General features: G+C 56.2%; 1 long non-coding RNA gene across 2 annotated transcripts in view; it reads left to right on the plus strand.

Annotated features, from left to right (window-relative positions):
- The first annotated feature begins 974 nt into the window (after window positions 1-974).
- LOC132540455 (uncharacterized) overlaps window positions 975-18,883 on the plus strand; it is a 251,821-nt gene continuing 233,912 nt past the window's right edge. The window contains exon 1 of one of the 2 annotated variants that reach the window (XR_009551636.1): window positions 975-1,043. This is a non-coding gene — a long non-coding RNA (uncharacterized LOC132540455). Of the gene's footprint in view, window positions 1,044-2,405; window positions 2,515-18,883 lie in introns of those variants that run through there. The other variant, XR_009551635.1, reaches the window with a different exon arrangement.

Raw genomic sequence — 18,883 nt, forward strand, 5'->3', positions numbered from 1 at the left:
ATTATTTCAGTGTGGTACCATAATGGACACATGGAACTGGGACAGTGGAAGTATGTCACTAGTGATATTAAGAAGAAACAGTAGAAAACATAAATGAGATTTGATTTCTTTAATAACTGTCATCCATCTTCAAGGAAATATTTCTCTTAATATGTGAAGGAAAAAGGCATCTACAGATCATCACCCTAGCACCTTTAATGTCAGGGATTGAACTTGGGAGCACTTACTTTTTCCTCTCCAGCCTGAGCCAAGTCTTAACCTACTGGGCAGCAGTTGCCATATTCCATCATATGTAAGAGAAAGAGAGTCACATGCATAGGACAGTCATCATATTAGAGCTAGGAAATGACATGAAACCATTCATTTAATATATGGGAATGAATGTGCAAGTGCAGAGGGGTTTCTCATGATCTCAAATTAATACAGTGGCTTCTTTAACTGTCTAGAAAGCCTTTCCCATCTACATTTTGACCAAATCTGTTGTTCTTCGGTCCAGAAGCTGAACAACTTTGTTTTTAGTCTCTTCATCGCAGTGTCTGTCTTTCTGTCCTCTCTCTGTTTCCATGAGGCAGGCACTCCTTGTCTCTTCATCAGGTTACACCAGGACCAGATGAATCCTTCGCTCTGCTCTGGGGAATGGCTGCTGTGTGTTCTGACAGGGAGAGATGGGGGTGGCCATGTTGTGGAGTAGGAGGAGACAGAGAGTGAGAGGGTGACTGCATCTGAGCAGAGAAGACAACTCAGTAGTCTGTGTGAAGGCAACACTCACTGAAAACAAACTTGAGCAGAGCTAAGGACCCCTTTCCTGGCTATTTCCAGAAATCTCTATGTGCATAGAGTTAATAAATTAGAAAAATTATGAGGCGCAATAGTTAGGTACCTTCCTGTTGGCATTGTCCAATCTTTATTTCTTTCTGATGCCCTGGCTGTGGTCAAGCACATCTGAAAGCTGTTGACACCAGAGCTGTGGGGAAACCTCTATCACCCCTGCAGTTGCAACCTTACTGCTTATGTTTGTCACCTGGGATGGAAGACATTCATAGGTGTGTTTACAATATCAGGCTTGATCCTCACATAAGGTTCTTTCCCTAGAAGAAGCACCATGGGCTGAGTACTGTGGGCACTATTGGTTGGATCCCTGGTGGCACACCACACTCAGCACTGGGCCCACAGCTCATACTCTGGTGTTCCTATTGAGTGCAGCTCTAAGCTCCCTCCCACATGATGAAGGTAGACTGCAGGGGCCTGGGAGCTCCTCACTGCACTTGCTCCTCAGCTGCTCCCTGCCTGTACCTCCCTGCACACAGCCCCTCTTGGAGAAGGCAGGGTGTACAGAGCCTCTTTATTCACTCAGGGGGGAGCAGGGGCTGAACCCCACAGCACCCAGGTTTTCACCTTGCAGTGCCAGCTCTTTCTCTGTTGGGGAAGGTTCTCTGGTCCCCTGTTAGTAGGAAGAACTCACTCTATCAGAGTCGGGGGTTCGCTTCTCTCTTCAGGTCTCTTTCCAAGCTGGTATCTGCTCCTGTGGCCTGCCTTCCACTGCCTGTTGTCCTAGTGACCCTCCCGCCAATGCCACTGACCCTGCTGTCAAGTGCCCTAAAGCCCATTTTCCTACTGTCCTGCCTGCTGGTACGGCCAGAGGCCCTGGGTGTGTCACCAGTGATATTAGGAAGGAAATAGTAAAAACGTGAATGAGATTTGAATTCCTAAGTTCCTTCCACACATTTTCAAAGATGTATAATTTGTCTTACGTATGAGGGAGAGAAATCAGCCCAGGCCACTGCTCTGGCACATGTGATGTCAAGCATTGAATTTGGGAGCACTTCCTGTTTTCTTCAACTCCATGCAGGACTCCACTTCCTGGCCTCCAGTTTCCATATGCTGTCATTTATAAGAGAGAAAGAGTGACCTGAATATCACAATCCTGCCAGAGCTATGAAATGACATAAAGTTGTGTATTTCACTCAATGTGTGATAGAAGAAGTATAAATCCAGAGGTTTTTCTCATGCTCTCAGATGAATGCAGACCCTTCCTTCACCAGCTAGGAAGGTTTAACTGTCTACACTGGTGTGTTGGACAGCCTGAAGGTGTACAATCTGCTCCTAGTTTATTCATCCCTTTCTGGCATTAGGTCATCTCTGTTTCTCTCTGTCTCTGTCTCTCTCTGTCTTTCTCTCAGTGGCAGGCCCTCTTTACTCTTCCTAGGATGAGACCCCAGCATCATAGGAGTCCTTTTCTCTTAGGAAGGCTTGTATGTGTGCTCGCTGATATGCAGAAAGGTTGTTGGCTGTGTTGTGAAGGAGAAGGGGGTAGAGTGGGTAGCTGGACCTTAGTAAAGATGACAATTCATGAGTTTGTGTAAAGCCTGTTCCTGAATGAATCATGTATCCAACACCCTAGGCATATTCTACAGAGGTTGCAGCCCTCCTTGTCTCTGCCCAGCATCCTCACTGGCCAAGCTCTCTATGGAGTCACTCAGGCTGTCCAGGCTGTTATAGGAGCTTCCATTAAGGGTGACTTAGTACCTGGCAGTGCAGTGTTTCCCACCGGTATTTAATTTGAGTGGAATGAGGGACCTTTGTTGGGGCTAATTTTAAGTGCATTGTGCTTATGTCAATTTTAATTCTTTAGAGACCAAAAAGATCACAAAATGCCATAGTTACCTTCCTGTTGGAATTGTCCAATTTCCTGTCATGCTGACTTTTGCTCGTGCTGAAGGGAACCAGGATGTTGGTGACCTCACAGCTGTGGGGAGGCCTCTCTCCCACCTGCTTCTGTCTCACTGCATAACCCCCTTCTCACCTGGGATTGAGGAAAGCCATGGGCATGTTTACCAGATCAGTGCTCATAACCTCTATGTTTTTGTTCCAAAAAATGGTACAACTGGCTGAGGTTGTGAGAACATTGCCTTTTGCCCTGGGTGACTTGTCACACTCAGCAGTGAGCCCACAGCTTATCCTCTGGGAACTCTTAGTCTGCATTGCTCAAGGCACCCTCCCACATGATGAAGGCAGAGAAAAGGGGCCTCTTGAGGTGCTCAGAGGGGTGCAGGAGCTGAGCCCTCACAGAATATGTGGCCTTCCTGCACTGTAGGCTATTTCTCTGTGGGGGAAATTCCACTGGTCCCTTTTCAGTGTGAAGAACTCACTCTACCAGAGCCAGGTGTCCACTTCTGTCTCCACATCCCTGTGGCAGCTCCTCTCTGCTCTTCTTACCTGTCCAACAATGCCTGCTCTCTTGGAAGTCACTGGTCCTACTGACAGGTGCCCTTCAGCCCCTGTTACCCTGGACCCTGACCTGCTGGTGTGTTCACAGGCCCAGCAAACAGGAGACTCAATGTAGTTTGCATGCAGAATTATTTCACTATAGGCACCAGAATCAACCCATCTAGTAGGGGGCAGTAGCAGTGTGTCACTAGGGAAGGTATGAAGGAAATATTAGAAAAGCATAAAAGAGATTTAAATTATTTAATAGCTGATAGACATCTTCAAAGATTTATTACTTGTCTAATGTGATGGAGAGAGACCTGCACAGACGATCCCTCTGGCACATGTGGTGTCAAGGATTGAACTTGGGAGCACTTACTTTTTGGTCCAACTCCAGCCAAGTCTCCACCTCCTGGGCTGCAGTCCCATATGCTGTCATATATAAGAGAAGAAGAGGAACCTGCACATCACAGCAATCTTTTCAGTGTTAGGAAGTGATATAAATGCATTCATTTAACTGAATGTGTAATAAGAGTACAAAGGCAAATCCAGAGAGGCTCTTAGTTGAACACATATCCATCCCTTCTCAATGGGAAGCCTTGACCATCTACACTTTGGGAGAAGTTTGAATGGTGACCAGAAGCTGTACATCTTTGCTAGTACTCTCTTCTTAAGTGTGCTTCGTATATCTCGTCTCTCTCTATTTATATCTCTTGCTCTCTGTCTCTCAATCTCTTATCTCTCTACCAAGGACTCTTGATTGTACTCCCTGTGTAGGTTCCAGGACCAGAGTAGGTCCTGGATCCGAAGAAGAGCTGAGTGAGTGTGTACTAATGGGGAGACTGGAGGATTGCTGTGTTGTGAGAATCAATACCTGAGTTAAAATAAAACTCAAGAGTCTGTGTGAAAGCTACTTGTGAGTCAGGATCCACCCTTTCAGCTGTGTGCTGCCCAGAGAACAGCCCTCCTGGACTCTGCCCAGGATGCTCATCAGCCAAGTGCCCTGTAGAAGTCGCCCAGGGTCTCCAGGAAAACACTGTGTATCTGTGAGTGTTTCTGGACTTCTGAAACTTGCTCATTAGTGCTACCACACTAAAACTGCTAAGGCAGACTTAGTCTGATCTCTCCACCAGTAATCGCTAAAATGAGTATGTGTAAGGCTGAACTGTCCTGCATGTAGGCTGTATTTGTTTGGTTTGAGATTCACACTGTACATGGGCCTCCTCTCACTCAGAATTGAGGGATCAGAGGAACATCCCCTAGACACTTACTGAGCAGGTCTTTTCTGAGGGTCTCCAGGTCACTCTAATCTGGTGTGTCTCATGCTGCAGATGATGCTCCTGGTGGTGGGGAGGCAGACTGGCCACAGTCACAGGGTACAACTAGCATCAGCCCTGCACCTGAGTCCCACCAGAGCCCCAGCTGCTGGCCACACTGCCCTGCAAGTCCGCTGCTCTACAGGTCACTGTGTTCAAGACCAGATGTTGCACCCTGGTCCACACCCCGGGGGGAAGCTGCTGGTGTCTCTCTCCCTATCTATCTCCTCCTGCCTTCAAAGTTGCTATTCCAGGAAAAAATATATAAATAGGGCCACCAGGATAATGGGGGCTGGTGTCACTGTGCAGGCATCAAGCCTGGTGGCAAGAAATTAAAGCGTAACATGCAAGTGGATGCCAAGCCCCTACAGGCTTCTGTTGACTATTATCTATATCAATACTTTTATTACATACATGCAACAAAAAATGGAGAGCAGAAAATAAGACTACTAGCAGGAGCAATGTGTAGCATTGTTAAGGAACCAAGTTCCAGCAATGACCCAGAAGTACTGAAATAAAAAGTTCATACAATAAACTAATAGTAGACAGAATAAAAAATAAAATATGCTTTAATCTAGTAAGTTAAAAATAGATATAGTAATAACTAAGTAAAATAATGAAAAAAACCAAATGAAAAAAGAAAAATTGAAAAATAAATTTAAATGAAGAACAAAAATCAAACAATGTTGGTGGCTGTCCCCCTGGTTAACTACACATTGCCACATGACAGTGTGTGTGGATCTGAGTTCCAGCTCCTGCTCCCCACCTGCAGGGAGAAGCTTCAAAATCTGTGAAACAGGTACAGCAGGTTTTTTCTTTCTTATCTAATTCCCTCTCTTCTCTGAGTTTAAGTCTATCAGATAAAAATACAATAAAATAAAATCATCCCAAGACATGTCAGCTAAATGTGCAGAGCCGCCAGGCCAGTGATGAGGGTGTGGATTTCATAGTCATCACGGCTCCCAGCTCTGGACTTGACTGTGGGAGTGGTCTTTGGAGGGGTTGCAGCACTTGCAGGGAGACCTGCAGATGAAGGGGCAGGAAAGGCGGGGACCCCAGTTGGGGTTGTGTTGGTCTTCCTGGGTCTGCAGTCAGAACTTGAAGCTCTGAGGCCCTTCCTCATAGAGACCCCAGGTTTGGACAGGGCAGTGGCAGAGTGACCCTGGGCCACAATCCCAGGAATGCTCGGATGGGTTAGGCTCAGAGCCTGCATCTTACTTATAGTTGAAACCAAGTCACTGGAGACTCTGGTGCCAGAGTCAGGAAGGCTTGAGTGAGCTGCCCCTCCAGACAGATTGAAAATATTCAAGGGACCTGCTCCCAGAGCACCAGGAGGAGTGACTCTAGATGGTGCAGTGGCAGATTTCCTTTTCCTGTCCTCCCTGCAGGCCCTGTGTTCTTTCCCATGCAGGGCCCCTGAGGAGGACAGGGCAGAGGCTGAGTTACCATGGGTCACAGTCCCTGCAGTGCTGGCATGATTAAGGTTCAGAGCCTGCAGCTTCCTTATAGCTGGCTTTATGTCTCTGGTGGCTCTGTTGTCAGCACCAGGAATGCTTGTGTGAGCTGTGCCTCCAGACAGGTTGACACTAATAGAGGGACCTGCTCCCAGACCACCAGAAGGAGTGACTCCAGATGGTGCAGTGGTAGATTTCCTGTTCTTGACTGTTCTGCGCACTCTGTGGTCTTTCCCACCCTGGTTCCCAGAGGAGGACAGAGCAGTAGTCATTGAACCCTGGGCCACAGTCCCCGGAATGCTGGCATGGGTAAGCCTCAGAGCCTTCAAATTACAGTTAGGTGATTCCAAGTCACTGGTGTCTGTGGTGCCAGCACCGGGCATGCCAACTTCAGATGGTGCAGTGGTGGACTTTCTTTTCCTGTGATATTTGCAGGCCCTGTGTTCTTTCCCACCCAGGGATCCAGAGGAGGACAGGGCAGTGGTTGAGTTACCCTGGCCCACACTCCCCATGTTGGTCGAGTCCCCCAGGCTCAGTGTCTGCTGCATGGTGATAGCACCCACTCTCCTGTCTCCAGCATTGTGTAGGCTGCTATCTCTTGTCCCTGCAGAAGTGGTGGGAATGCCTGAGGGGGCTGCAGCCTGCACAACAGCAGATGTGGAATGGCTGTTGGTTTTGGCCCCCACGGTGGGCAATGTAGTGCAGGAGCCCCAATTACCTGGGGTCACCATGGAGGAGGGCCCCCCGTCTGCTCTTGTGCTGGAGGGTGCTCCACTGGAGGGACCACTGGCAGAGGTAGGGGTCCTGGAATCCTTTCCTGAGTGGCCCCCAGGGAGCACCTGCACAGGGGATGACTGGACTGTGCCCTGGCTTCCCTGTGTGCTGGAAGGATCTTGCTTTGGGACCTGAGGGGTGCTCATGGCAGTGCCCCCATCACCCCTGTTGCTGTTGCTTTTGCTGGGGTCTGCTCTGGACACTGTGGTGGGAGCAGTCCCTCCTATGGCCTTGGGCCTGCCTGGGTAGACCTCTGCCATGTAGATGACAAATCTAGGGACAGTACTCCTGGCTGTGGGGGTCTGCTGCATCTGTGTTGGGTCAGTCTCAGAAGTGGGGGCTTTCGAGTCCATTGCACCCAGGGCCCCAGAGGAGGACAAGGCAGTGGCTGAGGGACCCTGGGTCGCAGTTCCCTGTTTGGAAAGATCATGGCTCAGAGTGCCTGTGTGAGTCCCTCCACTGGGCAGGGTGGTGATACCTGTTGCCCTTGCATAAGTGGCAGTGCCAGCATTGCCATCAACCTGGGCAGTTGTAGACGGGGGCTGGCTGTTTGTTTGTGCCCTCACCATGGGTAGTGTAGAGCAGGAGCTCTGAGTCACTGGGGGTGCAGTGGAGTCGTGGGGAGCAATGCCTGCCGTGGAGGAGGGCACCCCATCTGCTACTGTGCTGAAGTGTGCTCCACTGGAGGGACCACTGGCAGAGGTGGGGGTCCTGGCATCCTTCCCTGTGTGGCCCCCAGGGAGCACCTGCATGGGGGATACCTGAACTGTGCCCTGGCTCCCCTGTGTGCTGCAAGGATCTTGGCTTGGGACCTGAGGGTTGCTCTTGGCAGTGCCCCCATCACCCCTGTTGCTTTTGCTGGGGTCATCTCTGGACACTGCGGTGGGAGCTGTCCTTCCCACAGCCTTGGCCCTGCCAGGGTAGACCTCTGCCATGTATATGACAAATCTAGGGACAGTATTCCTGGCTGTGGGGGTCTGCCGTATCTGTGCTGGGTCAGTCTCAGAGCCAGAGCCGGGGGCTTTGGAGCCCATTGCACCCAGGGCGCCAGAGGAGGACAAGACAGTGGCTGAGGGACCCTGGGACACAGTCTCCTGCTTGGAGTGAGCGTGTCTCAGGCTGTCCGAGTCACTCCCCCCACTGGGCACAGTGATGTCTGCTGTCCCTTTGGAGGGGGCTACAGTGTTGGCATCACCAGCAGCCAGGGCAGCAGCAGAGGAGGGATGGCTCCTCTTCTGGGCTCCCTTCCTAGGAGCTTTGGTTGAGGACCCCTGTGCGCCTCTTGGTGCAGCCCTGCCCGCAGTGACCTGCTGGACCTCTGAGCTGTCAGAGGAGGCATGGCTTCTTTTGGAGGCTCTAGTATTAGGTCTTGTGCCTCTGCTCCTCTTCTGCCCAGAGGTCCCAGACATGTCACCCTGTTCCATGATGGGTAATTGGGGAGGACACACCCCAGAAGGAACCTTGGATTGCTTGGACACTGAGCTGGAGTAGGATTTGAATATTCCAGTGGTAATATCTCCGCACAGGTGTGTGTGTGTGTGTGTGTGTGTGTGTGTGTGTGTGTGTGTGTGTGAGTGCGTGTGCGTGTGCCTGTGTGTGTGTGTGTAAGGGGCGGGACCCAAATGTGGCCCAGAGAGGCCAACCCCCACCCTGACCCCACCCCTCCCCTCGCCTCCCCCGCCCCTTAGTGTTCCTGTCCACCTGATATAGGTGCTGTTGATCGCAGGACAAGTCCTCAGTTTCTGAATAAAGGGCAGGAGGGAGCAGTTCACCGCATATGGATCAGACCTGGAGACAGTAATCTCTTGCTCAGAGGTCAGCTCAGAATCAGAGATGCCAACTGCTTGACCTGTTGCCAGGAGACCAGTGGAAGCTGTTGGCCAGGGCAGCCCATTTCTAGTGGGGGTGGGCGCCTGGGGGAGGTCATCCCAACAGAGACATTCTTGGACTACACGGACCGTCTGGGTGCTAGCCTGTGGGGTGACAGGCCCTCTGAAAGAAGCATGTCCCATCCCCCTGCAGCAACCCCAACCTATACTGGGTGCTTGAGGGACAGCTTTTCTTACCCCCCCCATCCAAATGTGGACTGTCCCAGTGCCCTGTGATTGGTGGAAAGTGTTTTTCTAATGTCAGCTCAGGTGATGGTGTTCCATTAACTATCCCTCCCCCAACCAATGGTAGGAATGTTCCACTTTTTATTGGGCACATTTGCACATCTGATAGATAGGGGGGCATTCACTCTATCCCATTGTGTATTGAAATCTACTCTTAATTGTATGGTTGTTAATGTGACTCGTCTTATGAATACTTGTTTCATATGTCTGTGCTGCTCCTTATTTGTTTCATAGACAGGGTAATCCATGTAACCCCTTCATGTTATTATGGGTCCCTAATCATCATGCAATGCCCAAGTTGTTCCTTCCCTTTTTAAAGTCACCTTCTGATAGTGGGAGCAGCTTTCTACCTTTGACTTGGTGCTGTTTTGTCTTAGAAGCTCAGCTGGGTTTCTTGTAGAGAGCAAGTCAACAAATGGTGTTGGGGAAATTGGGATGAAACCTGCAGAAGAAACTGGACCACAACATTGCACTGCACAGAAAAGAGAACTCCAGATGAGAAGGTCTTGGGGGCTGAGAGGGTCTGGGGGCTGTGAGGGTCTGAGGAATGTGAGGGTCTGGGGGCTGTGAGGGTTGGGAGCTGACAGGGTCTGGGGGCTGGGAGGGTCTGAGGGCTCAGAGGGCCTGGGGTCTGTGATGGTCTGGTCTGTGAGACTCTGGGGGCTGAGAGGGCCTGTGGGCTGAGAGGGTCTGGGGGCTGTGAGGGCCTGGGGGCTATGGGGGTCTGGGGGCTGTACAGGTCTGGTGGCTGAGTAGTCCTGGGGGCTGTTAGGGTCTGGCATATTGTGAGGGTCTGGGGGCTGTGAGGGCTTGTGGGCTGAGATGGTTTGAGTGCTGTGAGGGTCTGGGGACTCTGGGGGTCTGGGGGCTCTGAGGGTCTGGGGCCTGAGAGTGCCTGGGGCCTGTGAGGGTCTGAGGGCTGTGAGGGTCTGTGGACTGTGAGGGCATGGGCGCTATGGGGGTCTTGGAAGCCTTAGGGTCTGGGTGCTTTGAGTTGGGGGCCATGAGTGTCTTGGGGGCTAAGATGGTCTGGGGGCTGAGAGGGTCTGGGGTCTCTGAGGGTCTTGGGGGCTATGAGGGTCTTAGGTGCTGTGATTTTCTGTGGGCTGAGAGGTTCTGGGGGCTGTGAGGGTCTTGGGTGCTGTAATTTTCTCTGGGCTGAGAGGGTCTGGGGGCTGTGAGGATCTTAGGGGCTATGAGGGTCTTGTGGGCTGTTAGGGACTTGGGGCTTGAGGGTCTTGGGGGTTGTTAAGGTGGGGGCTGTGAGGGTCTGGGGTCTGAGAGGGTCTGGAAGTTGAGAGGGTTTGGGGGCTATGAGAGTTTGGGGTTAGAGCGTCTGGGGCTGAGAGGTGCTGCGCGCTATGAGGATCTTGGGGCTGAGAGCGTCTGGGGGCTATGTGGGTCTTGGAGGCTCAGAGGGTCTGGTGGATCTGAGGGTCTGGGTGCTGAGAGGTTCTCGGGTCTGTGAGGGCCTGTGGGCTGAGAGGATCTGGGGCTGTGAATCTGCAGGTTGTTTGTAGGGGGGGTTGTGATGGGGGGGACACATGGGACAGTGATTCCTGAGGGCCGCTGAGGCTCCTGGCAGGAGGCTGGGAAGCTGGGCCTGGGGGTCAGGGAAACCTGCAGTAGGGAACACCTTGGGGGACAGCTGAATGCAGGGACATCTAGGGGTCTGGAAGCCCAGAATAAACCTTGGTGGTGGACACTTGCGGCTCCACCAGAGCCCAGCCTGGGAAGATTTGTGCTGCAGCAGCATCACGTGGTGGCCTCTGCATGCAATGCAGCCACCCTGAAGCTGGTAGCCCTCATAGCTGCCCGCCCTCTGGACCTGGCCACAAGTGACAGTGGTGCCCAGAGGCCCCATACCGTGTCCCCGAGGTCTGGAGTACAACGGGACTCCCAGTGTGTACTGAATCTGCTGAGAGTAAACACGTGCATCCAGCAATGGCCTGGCCCTGGCTTGTGGGGGTCTCAGTGGCTCTATGGGCAGGAAGCCCTGGACCTGCAGTCAAATGACCAGCAGGGACTCAGCTGTGCAGGACAGGAATCAGGAGGAGTGGGTGCTGCAGGGACACCTGGGGGGCTCCAGAGGAGGAGGGGGCCTGAGGGTGTTCAGGGGCCTGTGGTGCTGAGAGGAGGTAGGGGCCTGAGTGTGTTCAGCGCCCTGGGGTGCTGAGAGGAGCAGGGTCCTTAGGCTGTTCTGGAACCTGAGGTGCTGAGAGGAGGAGGGGGCCTTAGGGTGTTCAGGGGCCTGGGGTGCTGAGAGGAGGAGGGGGCCTGAGGGTGTTCAGAGGCCTTGGGTGCTGAATGGAGGGGGCCTGAGGGTGTTCAGCGGCCTGGGGTGCTGAGAGGAGGAAGTGTCCTGAGGGTGTTCATAGTCCTGGGCTGCTTAGAGGAGGAGGGGGCCTGAGGATGTTCAGGGCATTGCCCTTTCCTCAGCCCTCTTTCTCCAGTCCCAGTCCCCTGTCCCCAGTCCCTGTCTTCAGTCCCCTATCCTCAGCCCCCTGTCCCCAGTCCCTTGTCCCTGTCCCAAGTCCCCTGTTCTCAGTCACAGTCCCCTGTCCCCTGTCCCCAGTCCCTGTCCCCAGTCCCCCAGTCCCCAATCCCTTTCCCCTGTCCCCAGTCCCAGTCGTTGTCCCCAGTCCTAGTCCTCAGTCCCCAGTCCCCTGTCTCCAGTCCCCTGTCCTGGAAGCTAACCCAATTCCAGTTTGCTAAGTTTATCTGGCTGAGTGCACAGAGGCCCCTGCCCTCCATCAGGAGCCTGCCTGTACCCCACAGCGCCCTGAGCACTCACCAAGCACCACACCCTGGGACTCTCTTCTGGGGTGCTCAGCCAGGGTGCTCAGCCTGAGTGCTCAGCTTGGGGTGCTCATCTGGAATTCTCATCCAAGTGCTCATCTGGGTGCTCAGGCAGGGTGCTCCTCTGAGGTGTTCAGGCAGGGTGCTCCTCTGGTTGCTCAAGCAGGGTGCTCTCTGGGTGCTCAGGCAGGCTTCTATGTGTGCTCAGGTATGATGCTCCTCTGGGGCTTTCCACAGGGTGCTCCTTGGGATGCTCCGCCTAGAGGGTGATGGGGTGCTCTGCCCTGCCCAGCCCCTCCCTGCCCCCACTGGAGCACCTGTACATGCACCACCACCATTCACCTGTGTGGCTGCGCTCCCCTTAGCCACAGGATGGGGGGCACTGGACCTAGGGGCTGCAGGCTCTGGCCCTTCCGGTGCTGCTGGCCTTTGTGTGCACGCAGAGGTTCTTATCCTGCAAGCCGGGCAGGGGTCACAGGGCTGTCCTGGGGGGAACTGCACCCCAGCAGCTGGCGGGACCCCGAGAATGGGACCCCCATAGGGCCAGGACCACTCCATCTGTACCCCAGACCAGGTGGGGTCCCCGGATCTGCCCCCACCCGCGGGGGACCCTAGAACAGCCCCTCGGTCAGGCTGGGTCCCCAAGATCTGGGCCCTCCGGTCAGGTTGGGACCCCGAGATCTGCCCCATCCAGCGGGCTGGGACCCTAGAACAGCCCCTCGGTCAGGCTGGGTCCCCAAGATCTGGGCCCTCCGGTCAGGCTGGGACCCAGAGGTCTGCCCCCTGGTCAGGCTGGGACCCCCTCCGGGAACTGACCCATAGGGCGGGGGGGGGGGGGCGGGACTGAGCAGCACCCACCAGGCACTGAGGTTCCCCTCCCCGCAGTGTCAGCAACCCCAGTAACACCTCCCTGGTGAAGGAGAAATTGGACCAGCTGCTGAAAGCCTATGACATCTTCCTGAGGCCAGACTTTGGAGGTGAGGTTGCTGGGTGTACAGGGTGCCAGGTGCCTGGGAGTTGAGGGTTGCTGAAGTGGGGGGTGCATGGGAGGTGAGGGCATGGAGGTGAGGAGCTGCAGGTATGAGGGGGTGAGAACATGGGGCTGTAGGTGAGGGGGTGCAGCTGATTGGGTGCAGGTGAGGGGGTGCATGGGGTAGGAGGTGGGGGTGCAGGTGAGAGGGTTTAGGGGGTAGGAGGTGGGGTGCAGGTGAGGAGGTACAGGTGAGGCGTGAAGGGGATAGGAGGTGAGGGTTAGGGGTGAGGAGGTGGGGTATAGGTGAGGGGTGCAGGGGGTAGGACTTTGGGTGCAGGTGAGGGGGTGCAGTGGGTAGGAGGTGGGGGTGCAGGTGACTGGGTGCATGGGGTAGGAGGTTGGATGCCGATGAGGGGTGTAGCGGGTAGGAGGTGAGGGTGCAGGTGCGGGATGCAGGGGGTGGAGGTGGGGTACAGGTGAGGGATGCAGAGGGTAGGAATTGAGGGTGCAGGTGAGGGGGTGCAGGGGGTAGGAGGTGAGGGTGCAGGTGAGGTTGTGGAGGAGGTAAGAGGTGGGAGTACAGGTGAGGGGTTGCAGCGGGAAGGAGGTGGAGTGCAGGTGAGGGGTGCAGGGGGTAGGAGACGGGATGCAGGTGAGGGGATGCCGGGGGTAGGAGGTGGGGTGCAGGTGAGGGGTGCAGGGAGAGGGGGTGACAGTGCAGGTGAGAGTGAATGGTGTCCAGCCCTGTGAGTGTCCTACAGGATCCGGGCTGTGAACGCCACCTCCAGCACTGTGCTGCACTGGGTCCCTGGTGGCTGACTGCGCCCTGCTCCCTGAAATACCCCAAGTTCCTGGGTGCTGCCTGCCCAGCGCACTTCCAGCCTGAGGCTCATGTCTTAGTGACCTGTGTGCAGTGTCCAGTCCAGAACAAGGTGGAAGCGCACCTGGTAGTCCCAGTGTTGCCTGAGACAAACCTGTGTCCTGTGGTCTGGAGAAGTGCTGTGTCCACTCCAGTTCCCAGTGGGCAGGGTGCTGTATACTAAGCTTCCAATAGAGAGGGCCCTGTCCACTTTGGGGCCCATTGCGGACTTCTTGTCCACTGCAGCATCCAGTGGGGAGTTCCTGTCCACCCCAGAATCCAGTGGGAGTTCCTGTCCACCTCTCTGTCCAATGGGGAGGGTCCTATCCATTGCAGCATCCAGTGGGAATTCCTGTCCACCTCAGTGTCCAGTGGGGAGGGTCCTGTCCACTGCAGCGTCCAGTAGGGAGGCCCCTGGTGTGGAGAAGCGGTGGCTGTAAGTGAAAGCTGGCTTGTGCTGGTCCCTCACACTCAGGCCTGTGGTCACTGCTGCCCCATAGCCCTCCCGCCCCGTGGCTGTAGGCATGAACATCAACATATCCAGTATCAACATGGTGTCAGAGATCAACATGGTGAGTGGGATCCTGGGGGAGGGGCCTGTGGTCAGATGGTGGCTAAGAGAGTCAGGGGTCCTGGGGGTCTTGGAAGCTGTGAGGGTCTGGGGGCTGTGAGTTGGGGGCCATGAGGGTCTTGGGGGCTGAGAGGGTCTGGGGGCTATGAGGGTCTTGGCACTATGAGGGTCTGCGGACTGTGAGGGTCTGGGGCCTGAGAGTGGGGGCTGTGAGGGTCTGGGAGCTATGAGGGTCTTGGGGGCTGAGAGGGTCTGGGGGCTATGAGGGTCTGGGGGCTGAGAGTGTCTCGGGGCTGAGAGGGTCTTGTGGGCTGAGAGGGTCTGGGTGCTGTGAATCTGCAGGTTGTAAGTAGGGGGCTGTGATGGTCTGAGTGCTGTGAGGGTCTGCGGCCTGTGAGGTTTGTGAGTTGTGATAGTGGGGTTGTGAGTGTCTCAGTGCTGTGTGGGTCTGGGGAACTGTGAGTTGGGGGAACAGGTTTGGTGGCTGTGGGGTGAGAGCTATGGATTGGGGGGCTATGGGTTTGGTGTTGTGGGTTTGGGGGGCTGTAGATTTTTGGGTCTGTGGGTATGGGGGGCTGTGGGATTTAGGGGCTGTGTGTTTTGGACCTGTTGGTTTGGGGAGCTGTGAATTGGGGGGCTGTGGGTTTTGGTGCTGTGGGTTTGGGGCTGTGGGTTTGTGGGCTGTGGTGTTTAGGGGCTGTGGGTTTGGGTGGCTGTGGGTTTGTGGGTCTGTTGTTTTTGGGGGCTGTGGACTGTGGCTCTATGGGTTTGGGGTCCTGTGTGTTTGGGGGGCTGGGGTTTGTGGCCTGTGGTTTTTAGTGGCTGTGGGTTGGGGGGCTGTGGGTTTAGGAAGCTTTGGATTTGGGGGCCGTGTGTTGGGGGGTTGTGGGTTTAGTGGCCTCTGGGGTTGGGACTTTGGGTTTGTGGCCTGTGGGTTTGGGGGCTGTGCTTTTTAGGGGCTGTGGGTTTGGGGGCCTGTATGTTTGAGGGGCTGTGGATTTGTGGGGCTGTGGATTGGGGGTTTGCGTGTTTGAGGGTCTTGGTTTTGGGGGACTGTGGGTTTGGGTGTTGTGGGTTGTGGGGCTGTGGGTTTTGGGTTTTGTGTTTGTGGCTTTGGGGTTTGTGGCTTTGGGGGTTGTGGGTTGTGGGTTTGGGGGTGTGTGTTTGGGATTGTGGATTGGGGGGCTGTCGTTTAGGGGGCTGTGGGTTTGAGTTCTGTGGGTTTGGTTGTTGTGGGTTTGGGGTCTGTGGTCTTGGGGGCTGTGGTTTGGGGCCTGTGGATTGGGGGGCTGTGGTTTTGGGTGTTGTGGGTTGGGGAGCTGTTGGTGGGCTGTGGGTTGGGGGTGGGGGTTGTGCGTTGGGGGGCTGTGTGTTTGGGGGCCATGGATTTGGGGGCTATGTGTTTGTGTCCTGTGTGTTTGGGGAGCTGTGGGGTTGTGTGTTGTGGTTTGGGGCTCTGTTGGTGGGGGGATGTGGGTTGAGTGTTGTGGTTTGGAGGCCTGTGGGTTTGGGTGGCTGTTGGTTTGGGGGTTGTGGGTTGGGGGGCTATGGGTTTGGGGGTTGTGTATTTGGTGACTGCAAGATGGTGGCTGTTGGTTTGAGGTGCTCTGAGGCCGTGGTCCTGGTGAACCCTTCTCCCCCATCCAGTTTTGATAGCATTGTGCCCAGATTCAGAAGGACCCTTAGGAAATTGGGATTAAAAAGTCTTCCTCATGGTGGGCTTGGTGTCCTGGCTGTGCTGTGTCCTTGGGGGCCACATCACAGATGGGTAGCAGTGGGGACATGGTGGCCAGGAGTGATGAGGGCGGGGGACTTTTGGGGTCCTGGGGACGGTACCTTCTGGGGGCAGAACCAGGACACCTAGGTGACTGGTTAGGGACACCTGGGAGCCCCGGGGCAGGGACACATGGGGTGGGGAGACACCTGGGGGCCCCAGGTAGGGACACCTGGGGCAGGGATTCCTGGGAGCCGGGGACAGGTCATCTGGGGGCGCGTGGAGGGCACCTGGAGTTGGGGGATACCTGGGGTCCCGGGCGGGGACACCTGTTGCGGAGATTCCTGGGGGCCTGGGACCTGACATCTGGGGTGGACAGGGGACACTTGGGGTGGGGGAAAGATGGGGGCCCGAGGCATGGACACCTGGATGGGGAGAGACCTGGGCGCCAGGAACCAGACATCTGGGGGCAGTACGTGGGCACCTGAGGTGGGGGAAAACCTGGAGGCCAGGGGCGGGGACACCAGGGGCGGGGAGAGACCTGGGGGCCTGGGACCGGACGTCTGTGGGCATCGTGGGTGGGGGACACCTTGGGTGGGGGGAAACCTGGGGCATGTACATCTAGGGGTCTGGAGGCCCAGAATAAACCTGGGGTGGACACTTGCGGCCCCACCATAGCCCATCCTGGGAAGGTTTGCACTGCAGCTGCGCCACCTGGTGTCCCCTGCTGGCAGTGCAGCTGCCCTGCAGCTGGCAGCCCTCATGGCCACCTGCCCACTGGACCAGGCCCCAAGTGACAGTGGTGCCCAGAGGCCCCAAACTGTGTCCCTGAGGTCTGGAGTACAACGGGACTGCCAGTCTGTACTGAGTCAGCTGAGATTGAACACGTTCGTCTGGCGCTGGCCTGGCCCTGGCTCGTGGGGGCCTCAGTGGCTCTATGGGCAGGAAGCCCTGGACCTGGAGTCAAATGGCCACCAGGGACTCAGCTGTGCAGGACAGGAAGCAGGAGGAGTGGGTACTGCAGGGACATCAGGGTGTCTCCAGAGGAGGTGGCCTGGAGTCTTGCAGGGACACCTGGGGGGCTCCAGAGGTAGAGGGGGTCTGAAGGTGTTCAGGGGCCTGGGGTGCTGAGGGGAGGATGGGGCCTGAGGTTGTTCAGGGGGCTGGGGAGCTGAGAGGAGGAGGGGGCATGAAGGTGTTCAGGGTCCTGTGGTGCTGTGAATAAGAGGAGGCCTGAGGGTGTTCAGAGGACTGGGATGCTGAGAGTAGGAGGAGGCCTGAGGGTGTTCAGAGGCCTGGGGTGGTGATAGTAGGATGAGGCTTGAGGGTGTTCAGAGGGCTTGGGTGCTGAGAGGATGGGGCCTAAGGGTGTTCAGGCTCCTGCGGTGCTGAGGGGTGGAAGTGGCCTGAGGGTGTTCAGGGGCCTTGAGTGCTGAGAGGAGGAGGGGGGCTAAGAATGTTCAGGGGCCTTAGGTGCTGAGAATAGGAGGTGGCCTGAGGGTGTTCAGGGTTCTGTGGTGATGAGAGGAGGAGGTGGCCTGAGGGTGGACCAATGGGGTCCAGGGGTCTAGCGGCCGGTTTCTGGGGGCCTGCACTGATGTGGGCCGGGGGTCTCCAGCGGAGGGGGCCTGGAGTGTTGCAGAGACACCTGGGGGGCTCCAGAGGTAGAGGGGGCCTGAGGGTGTTCAGGGGTCTGGGGTGCTGAGGGGAGGAGGGTTACTGAAGGTGTTCTGGTGCCTGGGGTGCTGAGAGGAGGAGGAGGAGTAGGCCTGAGATTGTTCAGGGGCCTGGGGTCCTGAGGGGAGGATGGGACCTGTAGCTGGGTGCTGAGCCCACCACAGAGGTTTGCTTTACAGCATCGCCACCTGTTGGCTAGTCAGGCAATGCAGCCACTTGCCAGCCCCTCTGAGGGGGGAGACAGCTGGGTGAACAGGCAGCTGAGTATGTCTGGGGCTCCAGGGAGGGACACCTGGGGCAAGGATTCCTGGGGGCCTCGGACCTATCATTTGGGGGGGGTGGATGGAGGGCACCTGGGGTAGGGGGAAACCTGGGTGCCCGGGCCAGGGAATCCTGGGACAGGATTTCCTGGGGTCCTGGGACCAGCCATCTGGGGGCAGATGGGGGTGCATGTAGGGTGGGTGGAATCCTGGGGGCCCAGCGGACACCTGGGGCGGGGATTCCTGGGGTCCTGGGGCTGGACATCTGGGTGTGGACAGGGGACACCTGGGGTGGGGGGAAACCTGGGGTCACGGGGTGGGGACACCAGGGACAGGGATTTCTGAGGGCCACTGAGGCTCCTGGAAAGAGGCTGGGAAGCTGGGCCTGGGGGTCAGGGAAACCTGCAGTAGGGAACACCTGGAGGGACACCTGAAGGCAGGTACATCTAGGGGTCTGGAGGCCCAGAATAAACCTTGGGGGTGGACACTTGCGGCCCCACCAGAGCCCATCCCTGGAAGATTTGTGCTGCAGCTGCGTCACATGGTGGCCTCTGCAGGCAGTGCAGCCACCCTGCATCTGGCAGCCCTCATGGCTGCCCGCCGTCTATACCAGGCCCCAAGTGACAGTGATGCCCAGAGGCCCCACATTGTGTCCCTGAGATCTGGGGGACAATGGGACTCCCAGTGTGTACGGAGTCTGCTGAGAGTGAACATGTGTGTCTGGTGCTGGCCGTGCCCTGGCTTATGGGGGTCTCAGTGGCTCTATGGGCAGGAAGCCCTGGACCTGGAGTCAAATGGCCACCAGGGACTCAGCTGTGCAGGACAGGAAGTAGGAGGAGGGGTGCTACAGGGACATCTGGGGTGCTACAGAGGAGGAGGGGGCTGGGGTTGCAGGGACACCTGGGGGGCTCCAGAGGCAGAGGCCTGATGGTGTTCAGGGGCCTGGGGTGCTGAGGGGAGGAGGGGGCCTGAAGATATTCAGGGGCCTGAGTGCTGAGATGAGGGGGCCAGAAGCTATTCAGAGGCCTGGGTTGCTGAGAGGAGGAGGGGCCTGAGGGTGTTCAGAGGCCTGGGGTGCTGAGAGGAGGGGGTCTGAGGGTGTTCAGGGTCCTGGGGTGCTGAGGGGAGGAGGAGACCTGAGGCTGTTCATGGGCCTGGGATGCTG

Source organism: Erinaceus europaeus, chromosome 9 (genome assembly GCF_950295315.1).
Source record: "Erinaceus europaeus chromosome 9, mEriEur2.1, whole genome shotgun sequence".
In the NCBI taxonomy this organism is placed as follows: domain Eukaryota; kingdom Metazoa; phylum Chordata; class Mammalia; order Eulipotyphla; family Erinaceidae; genus Erinaceus; species Erinaceus europaeus.